The sequence below is a fragment of the Halyomorpha halys genome, unplaced genomic scaffold, assembly GCF_000696795.3.
Source record: "Halyomorpha halys isolate HHAL.00 unplaced genomic scaffold, Hhal_1.1 Scaffold862.1, whole genome shotgun sequence".
NCBI lineage: Eukaryota > Metazoa > Arthropoda > Insecta > Hemiptera > Pentatomidae > Halyomorpha > Halyomorpha halys.
In genome coordinates this window covers 168688-179331 of record NW_027115572.1, presented here as the reverse complement: position 1 = coordinate 179331, position 10644 = coordinate 168688, and the positions used below count along the sequence as shown (strand labels likewise).

The 10644-nt window shown below is 30.2% G+C and overlaps 1 long non-coding RNA gene across 1 annotated transcript; it reads left to right on the top strand.

Moving 5' to 3' along the window:
* Positions 1-2615: 2615 nt before the first annotated feature.
* On the top strand, positions 2616-5402 carry LOC136797081 (uncharacterized). Its single transcript, XR_010844904.1, has 2 exons — positions 2616-2702; positions 4944-5402. It is a non-coding gene; the product is annotated as an uncharacterized lncRNA (long non-coding RNA).
* The last annotated feature ends 5242 nt before the right edge of the window (positions 5403-10644 follow it).

Below are 10644 nucleotides of genomic sequence, written 5' to 3'. Positions count from 1 at the left end.
TTAAATTAATAATAACTAATATGTTCATACTTCTTTGCATTATATAACTTTAATTTTATTTCATTTCCTTAAGTAAGTTATTGTACCCGCTTTTTCAATTACCTATGTCTACTTTTTATTTCCCGCTTCTCTCATCACTTCATTTTATTAATTCAATTTTGTAAAACTATTCATTGTATGTGTAAAATTATTCTTATATTCTTATTCTTTCTTCTTATATTTTTTTATTTTTCTATACTTACTGTGGTTGTTATCTTGTTTTGTTTTTAGCTCTGAAGAAGGCTAGAAACTCTAGCCGAAACGTCGGCACATTAAAATAAGTTAATCATACTTATTTGTGTTTCATTGACCGCACCCCCAACTATCTTCTCATTTATCATCCACGGTCAACTATCTCTCATAATTATCGATATTTTATTTTTATAATTACATGTTTATTTCGATATTTTGTATTGTTGTGATATCGATATGGAATATTAGAAACAATGTTCCCTCATTATTTTATCGATATTTTGTTTAAAAAGCATAGAATATTTAATAGAAAATTAAAACCTGAAATAATTTTTTTTTTTATAACTATACATTTATTTAGATATTTTGTATTGTTAAAATATCGATATGGAACATTAGCAACAATATTCCGATATTATTTTATCGAAATATCGATATTTAGTTTACTAAGAAGAAAAAACTGTATAGATAGTAAAAAATGGAATATCGATATTTTATTTAGATAATTACATATTTATTTCAATATTTTTTATTGCTGTAATATCAATATGGAATATTAGCAACAATATTCCAATATTCCTTTATCGAAATATCGATATATTGTTTAAAATGACTATAATATTCTATAGAAATTTAAAAAAAGGAATTCGAAATTTAGATGTAGATGTCAAAATAAATATGTAATCGTAGACATAAAATATGAATATTTTGTTTTTAGTTTTCTATTTTATTTTCAAGTCTTTTTAAAATAATATCCATGTTTCGATAACATTATATAAGAATATTGTTCCTTATACTCTATAACGATATTACAACAATACAAAATATCGAAATAAATATGTAATTATCGAAATTAAATATCGATATTCCATTTTTTTAATTATATAGTGTTTTTAAACAAAATATCGATATTTCGATAAAATAATATTAGAATATTGTCGCTCATATTTCATATCGATATTATAACAGTAGACAATATGGAAATAAATAAGTAATTATCAACATAAAATATCGATATTTTAGTTTTCAATTTTCTAGTCGTTTTAAATTCAATATCTATATTTTGATAAAATAATATCGAAATTATTGTGGATCATTTAGAAATTTCGAAATAAACATGTAATTATCAAAATGAAATATCCGTATTCTATTTTTAAATTTTCTATACCAAACAATTACATTTTAGTTTATATTTCTTATGTTTATGAAATAGTTTTCGTGGTGTTGCTTTGCTTCATTGTTATTGAGATTTTCTTATATATAAATTTGTTTAGGTATGACATAAAACAAGTCTTCCTATGTCATGCTATGTTATCATTTTTTAATTATTATTACTTTTATTTTTATTATTCATTAAATTTTCGATATCGATATTTTAGTGCCGATATAATATCGATATCGATATTGCTATCCGATATCGATATCGACGAACTGGAGAGACTGATTATTAAAGATAATCCAATAAAGACTGACTTAAATAATCACCCTCTACCTAAAAGCTATGAGGTAGCAGGAAACAAGAGTAGGCCAGCAGGGAGCATAGTATATAGGGAGTCACCTTTTTCTTGAAATTATTTACTCAAAGTAGATTTCAGAATCCCCACCATGAAAAATAAATACGTTTTAATATGATAACAACTGTTAATATCATAGTTGGTTAAATAACTAATTTGGAATTAGTCAAAAATAAATTATTCATCATTTAGATTGATCTCGGAACAAGGTTATGATTTTTAAATAGAGGATCATAAATGATTCTTTCCCGCTAACGACTGCACCAAAATATTAAAGTACCTTAAAACTTTTTAATTGTATTGTTTAAATTACCTCTTACTTATTTATTGGTTATTTTAATCGCTCTTAAAACCAAACTTTATCATAAAAAGTGGATCTAGGCTAAATGAGTCCACACTTCACCAAAATGAGTTAGCAAGATTTAATTAATAATTTCGCTCAACATAACAAGTTCAGAGATTGTCACAATATCAGTTGTTTTAAAAATGTGTATTGGCAGTTAGCAGATTTGAGTAACTTAATAAATAAAAAAATATATATAAATTTAACAGCGGGTCCTAAGTTGATAGTTGACTACCTATTTTAGATTTATTTTTTTATTATTTTTATTATTTTACTAAATTTTAACTAATTTAGAGTCAGAAACAAATAAATTATTTGTCGTTTGGGCTGACCTTGATGATTTTCAAATACAGGATCGTAAATGATCCTTTCCCACAATCGTCAACAACGGTAATTGACAAAGGTAATTTAACATTAAATTACCTTAATTTTTTTTTCCTGTATCATTTAAATTACTTCTTATGTATTTATGACTTATTTTAATTGCTCTTAAAAGCAAACTTTAACATAAAAAGCTGATCTAGACCGAATGAGTCCACATTTCGCCAAGATGAGGACCATCTTTGCAATCTGTCTATGCTCTTCAATATTACAGACTGTGCTGTGTACTGACGGTAAGTGATAATCGGATTTAAGGAAAGAATATAGATCAGAGGTTTTAAAACAGTCGTCTGCGATTCTGAGGTTTGAGAATACTTGGGAGGCTTATAATACATAAATGCACTACAACAGTACAAAATTCTCTATTATGCTTTATTATCATGCCTACGAGAAAAAAACCTATATTTGTATGTACCGTGGGATATTTTTATTTTTATTCACTTCACAAACAAACCCCAAGCTCTGTTTACATATATTTTATAGCAGTATAAGAAACGATATGCCATGTATATATCCATAATGGAAGAGTGAAAATATCAAAAATACTTTAAACCCTATCTCGTGTTCTAACATACAATAGTAGATCTATAATAAATGATTATACCATAGGATATAAATAATGAGGCTGAATATATCGAATCCTTCAATGACTGAAACGATTTTTTATATTCATAGTTACATTTCTTATACAGTATATACCAATTATTTCATTTTATAGCGTGATTTTTTTTTTTTACACATTGATATTTACTTATAAATTCAATTTTCAATACGTTTCCTTTTTGTTTTCGTTAAGGAATAATTTTTTTCTTATTTTTAGTAAATTAGGAAATGTATATTTTTATTTTTTACACATTTATAATTTCTTGTATATCCGTCAAACGTTACTTATTTGTCTTTATGGAATATTATTTATTGATATTCATTCCATTAGCATATTTGTTTTATTTTTCTCAAATTAATATCTTCTGTCGTATTCACTAGATATTTATTATTTTACTTGATAGTGCATGCTCTTTCCTCGTGTGACAAATCAAACTAATCTGTCATGTTATCTCACATATAATGATGTATTTCATCACTTTCTCCATAACCTCTATCTCCCGTTAATCGTTACTCTATGCTTCGTTGTCTACCGCCTATCTCAAGTCAAATTCAATCCAACTTTCGAATTCCCTCTCCTCAGTCGTATTCTTCGATAGAAAACCTTCTTATTTCTGGTTATTTCAATACAAACATCCTTTTCAATTTAACCATCATAATCAGTTTCAGACACCTTAATCTAACTTTTCATTATTCATTCTCACCAAAATTTACTCTCCTCTCAAAATCCAATATTGTTCCTATCATACCATGATCTAATTTTACCTTCTGACATACCCTAGCTCCCTGTATAAATACTTAACTTCGAGAAGTGATGAAAAAAAAAGATATGCTGCCAGAAGACGTACACGGATTCCAGATGGTTATTCAACCTTAACATCTTTATAAACCTACCTACGCCGTGTCAATGAAGACCACTTTCACACTATCCTTTCCCAAGCTCCAGATCATAATACAGGTGAAAAACCTAAAAATAATTTTCCACCACTACCTGCGCAGCCTACACTCATTATCCAGTCTGAACCGATTTCGGTAATACATGTTTCAGTATTTTCTTTCTACTCCACAAACTCCATTTAATCACAATCACTTCTATTTTCTTCCCATAACGCTTGATGACATTATCAAACCAACAAAGTTGGCCTAAACCAAATTCTAACCAAATCTTAAAATTATTAAACCACGCCTTCCTCCCCTACACTTATATAACGTTTCCCTTCAAAACGAAGATTCCTTGATTCTTTCCTTTGAAGTACACGTCATCTTCTATTATCCTTACATCTTATCTTCCGTAGATTAGTAAATAATACATATTCATGCAATCTTGTATAAATATGTACTTTTTTATTACAATTCATCTCATTTTCCTATTTCATTTATAAAATTATTATCCCTTTATATAATTGTGTTAAACTCAATATAATGTAACCAGACAAATTGTCTGAATTGTTATTCTCAGGTGACCAAATATCCTAGATTGATTTTTCCAAAAAAAAATTATGCACTTCAATATTACAGGCTGTGTTCTGTTACAATCCTTCAAGTTAACACATATTGAGTAAAGTATTATTATGTTAATTTTACACTAGTATGTTTAAATAATTTGATGATAATATTTCTAGTTTTATTTTATTTATTCCTCTCCCCTCCTCACGTTCTAAAGTTAGCAGTCGCAGATCCTTGCTTTAAAACGTTTGAAAATAACGTCCTCTCTCACTCTCTCACTTGTGTTTTTTGTGTATAGTTTCCATGCATTTTGTTACGTTAATCTGTTCTGGATAAATAACAATGAAAATGTGGTTAGATTTGTATTATATTAATTAATATGGTATTTCCATTTTATATAAATTATAATAATAATATTTTGGCAGGTTTAAGTAATAATGGGACTGCGGTAGGTGATCGCAACATACAGCAAGTAAACCAAATATCAGGTAGCAATAATACAGCTTCTAATACGGTCCTAATAAAATCAGCAGCTGGATCAAATGTAGGACCACTCCCAGGAGTAACAACAGGATCAGTACTACCAGGAGCAACAACAGGATCAGTACTACCAGGAGCAACAACAGGATCAGTACTACCAGGAGCAACAACAGGATCAGTACTACCAGGAGCAACAACAGCATCAGCCCCTCTACTAGAGCTAGACCTGCTGGGTCAGCCAATAATAAAATTATAACACTTTGTATATTAGAAACAGAACATTTGGTTCTCTTATTTCTCAAGTTATACAAAAATCTCCATAAATTTATACATAGTCAGATTATAAATCATGAAAGATATACAAATGAAGTTATAACAGAATTCCTCAAATATATAACTTTTTTAATATATTATAATTAAATTATACTAAAACAAACTTAGATTTAAACTCATTGAACTGATGTTTTATTTATTCAAAAAATTATTTATATAATTTTGTTCTGGTTTTTATCTACTGGCCTAATGCTTCGACAAACAATTTTCTTATTTCAAAATCTGCTATAGCAGCCATCATCAACTGGGTTTGCCCTCCTATTTGGAAAGAAATCACATAAACAAATCACGTGAATTTCCGAGATTGCAAATCAATAACAAATAATTCAATCAAAAAGGAAGATTTCCACATTGCTACTGGGGTTGTATTAATGAAAAGTACCAGTGATTTCCTAGGGTCCGAGGCATACATTTTGTAAATAATGAGTGTTATAAATGTTTTATTATTTACCTTTTATGATGTTTAAGTGCTCTTTTTTCTGACTGGTAAGTGTACTCAAGTGAGTGTTCTAATTCATTTAAAAATTTTCAATCAGGGCACTCAACTGCAATCCCTATATTTGATTATGCTTAGAGTTACTAAAGATTTCAAGTTGAATTTTATAGTAACATTGTTTTAATTTTATTTCTTGCATACATTTTTACTTTACTGGTCTTTTTTTTTTTTTTTGGAAAAATTAATCAATAGTTTTTATCCACTAAAATGATAATTTCAAATGAAGAGATAACATAAAATTTGTAATGAAAATAGTCAGTGACTAGTTAGGAGGCATTAATCAGGAAGGTTGACCCTTCGCAATTATAACGAAATATTAAGATACTTTTATAATATTTCCCCTGTGTTACGGCTATGGGCAATGAAACTCTAAGGAATATAAAAAAAAAAAAAATTCGAAATCTTTCTACTTGCAGGAGAGAATGAATTGAATTGCAAACTTACCTAGATTAACTTGTGAATACTCTGATCAAATTGAAATTCAATCAAATTTTCTCTTTTATGGTTATGGAAATAAAGTATACAATTTGTAGACTCCATAGAAGAAAAAAACCTTCCATATATATTTAAATAATCATAAATTTCTTTTATTTTATCTCAAGTTCAAATTGACATAGTAGATCTCTTTTGTTCCATAAAAATTGGATGTTGAAAAAGGTCACTACCTGCAATAGTCGCATTATAGGACTAAAAAAAAATCAGATATAAGGAATACGGCTCAATTTAAGATTTTATGTTCTGTAAGGTCCTAACTGCTTACCCTACAATCAATCTAAGTGTGGACCGACTATATCCGAGGGGGTTAAGGCTCCTACCTTAGTAACATCCTAACTGCAGCGGCGCAGGTTTCGAATCCGGCTTCGGGCGTTGACTGTTATTTCGTGACGGTCCACGGAATAAAAACTTGAACCCCACTATGGAAATATTAAAATAGGGTTCTAACCCCCCTCTCGTATGTCAGAAATAATCAGGCAGAGGAGGAACAGAAAATAATAATGGTAAGAGTTTTTATTCTTTGTGGTTCGTGAGAAAAATTATTGACCCCTCTTAACGCACCTTTTATGAGGTAATGGATAGTTCGCGTTCGAAAAGACCTAACAAGCCCTAAAAGACCAGATATCAGTTCGAGAAAGAGATCGGCAGGCAAGTTCACAGGATAATCCAATTATGATAATATTAATCATTATATTATTTATTTATTCTTGGCCTAGTCCTTTTTAGAATAATATTACATGTATCGTGTCAATAGCATTAGTGCATTAGAGAATAATAAGAAATTTTACAAAATAAAAATGAACTTATATAACATAAATATAACTAAAATAATAAATTGGAGAAGAAAAAATAAATGAATGAATAACAATATTAACGTAATATATTAATGAAAAGTAGAAAGAAAACTGAAAAAACAAGGGCATATATCATCTCATGAATCATAGCCAGACTAAATTCTAATAATAAAAATGAAAAAGAATCAAACACAGATGAACTAAAAATAATTAATAAAAAAGAACAATTATAGTTTCTAAACATATTTACAAATATAAAATAAAATCGAAAACACAAAAGGTAGAAAAAAAAATAATAATAAATCCTTGAACAAATTCTAAGTCTTAAGGTATATTCTGATCATAAAAAAAAAATTATTATATGAGCATATATAACTGATCTACAAAATTTATATAGATATGAAAACATCGAATAATATTAATGATACATTGTATCTACGTTTCTATCAATTTAATATTTTGTCTTAAGCTTTAGATTATTATTTATCGGAAATCAGATGGACAGTAGGTTGTTGAAGATACGATAATTAAAAATTGGAAGAGTATTAAAGCAGCGAATGAAAGAGGGAATAGAATTCCATAGGGAAAAGAGACAGATAAGGAAAGATCTGCCAAAGGCACGGTTCGATAGGCGAATACATATAATTTCTAAGGGCGTAAACCGGTGACACCGCACATAATTGTAATACCAGCGCCCCATGTGACCGAGAAAACAAAAGCCACTAGGAATGAAGAAAGGATAACCGAGTCATGGAGTAAGTCCAGACCTATCAATATTAATCATACCATCATCATCAACATCATTAAATCCATAGACCAATTATTCAAAATTAATTAACACACCTAATCATAAATGTATTGTTTCGGCTACCCCTATAGATTTTCGTTCTGTTAATTATGTTTCATTTATCACTATTTTATACAGTCCACTACAATCCAATCAGCAATTCAAAAGTGTAGGAGTGCCTGGCATTGAGTTGAAGGCGCACTTCATACAAAAATGGATTAGGAGCATGGAATCTGAAATTGTTATTGAGATCGCCTGGAGTAATTCGGAGGGAGCTGAGGTTCTGATGAAAGTGAAGGGATTTAGCACCTCCAACTTCGAATTGGGTTTAGTTGCGGAGTTGTTTAAAACATATATAAACTGCAACCAGGCAAGTCTGGCTCAGAATACACTGTAAGAACACATTAGTGCCTCGGGGTGTCAGGTCGTAGAGGAGGTATTTGCATTTCAAAGCAGCACTTAGACTGTCATGCGTGCTATTAACAGCAAGGATAGTTGTTTGAGAGTCGACGAATAGAAATCTTTAGATGGGAATATCTCCTAAACAAAGTCTTAACGGGCATACATTCATAAAGAATTTTTTCAGAAGCCTGATTCATATTTTCAGTCAGAACACTTAATCCTAAAACACCCTGTAGACACCGAATATAGTTTGTTATTTAGGTTACTACATGGGTCCAGCTCCATAATGAAAGATAGTAGTGCTAGTCCATAAATACAAGTATAGAAACTACAATGTACAAGCAATAATACTCTTTGTTTCATAATGGGTACGAACGAGTCATTATAGGAGTTGAAAAGTAAAAATGAAGAAGTTTACATTGTACAAGTCAATGAACTTGTACTACGTACAGACAGAAGACTTGAGCCGTCTGTTACTTAAGAAGTTGAGGTGTAGGTCTTAATCTTATATAAAATCATCCATAAACAGTGCAGCGGCACCGGTTCGAATCCTGCCTTACCATGGTGTTAGAGTAGGGTGGTAACCCCCTCCCCCACCCCGTACGTCAAAAATGACTAGGCAGAGAATCACAAAAAAAAATCTAGAAGACTAATTGTATTAACAAATGCTTAATTATGAAATAGGACCCAAGTAGTGCCTAGAGAAGTGAGCAAACATTAAGGTTATACCTGAATGATATATAGGTGAACGTGTTTGTGAATTTTGTTTTTGTTTGTCTTGACATATAAGACTGGTTGCTGAATTAACTCGACAGTTAATCAAGATGCGGTGCCTTCCCGTTCTTTACATTCTGTTTGGACTACTCCAGGCTTCGCTTTCTGGTATGTAAGTCAAACATATAAATTGGAGCGTCTCATTATGAACAAATAGAAAAGTATTCAATTTACTTTTCCCGGTGAAATAGTACTCTATGAGTTTTTTATTTATTATTGTAGTATGAATTTTTGTTCAATATTTGATTTACAAGTAATTTATAATTTTTTAATATTTATTTAATAGTATTGACAACTGCATTTACATATAAATACATCCAGTAAATTTGGTCTAAGCTCATAATGGAGTGTTACAGGCATATATATATATAACAACCCATTAGTAGCACTCTAATAATATTTCAACATTTGAATATCTCGAGGCCATCTTCTTTTCATGCACATTGAAATAATGTCAAAAATAGAAGGGGGAGTAAGGTTAGAACAACTAGTTTGGGTGGTTAGGATGTTTATAATGGAATGATATCTGGTTCGGGCTAGGTCGGTTACATATAGAACATTAAGCCCTTTATGGCAGATTTTATTTGTGACAAAATAAGGAGCTTTGAGGATTTTACCAAGGATTTTAGATTGTAAGGATTGGATACAAGAGGAATTCGAAATTCAGTGGAGCCCCAAAGCTCAACTCCTTATGTCCTGATAGGCCTGATTGTCATGTAGATCAGTCTTTTGTAATGAGTTGGAAGTTTAGCCCGTTTGTCTAGTAAGTGCTGTAAGTCTGAACACTCCTAGCGTGACATCTTTTTAATCTCATTTGAGCATTTTACTCACTTGGACACTTCCTGCGTATCTTATTTTAAATCCTGAGGCGAGGCAAGAAGATCTTAGATCTTTTACGGAATTATGATTTTTCAGCCCCTGATGAAAGAGATATAATTTACAATTTTGATTTCGAATTGCATTGAAAGTAATCGTAAAGATTTTTGTCACCAACACACCCAAGTATAAACAAAAAAAAATAGTACAAATCCTCCACAATGAAATAAATGCTCATGGGGCACATCTTAGGAGACGTTAAAAAGGAGGACACTCCTCCCAGGATAATCGATGTTGCAGACGTATACGGTTCTTAAATATTTGATTGTAGATGGTAGCTGGAAATGTATCAAATAATTAACCATATCCCTAAAAAAAAATAACATAAAATATGATGGTTAACTGGAAGTGTGTGAATGTGGAGAAATTTCAAAATGATAAAAGTTCGATGAGCAGCATGAAAAAAATAATGTTGAATCGTCTAAGGTAGTTCCTAGATGCATGATTGAATCAAATCTCTGAAATGTTAAGTGGCTTTTCACAATTCTGGAAGATAAATATAAACTTTTACCAAAATAGCGTGATCTAGAGAAAAAAATAGACAACATACAGATTAACGAACCAATAAAAATATAAACAAGAAAAAAACGGAGTAGTTTCGTTTCAAACCATATCCTAGATCAGGAGGATCCAATAAACGCGTGTATTTGGATGGTTTCGAATTGGCACGCGCCCGGCTTGTAAATATT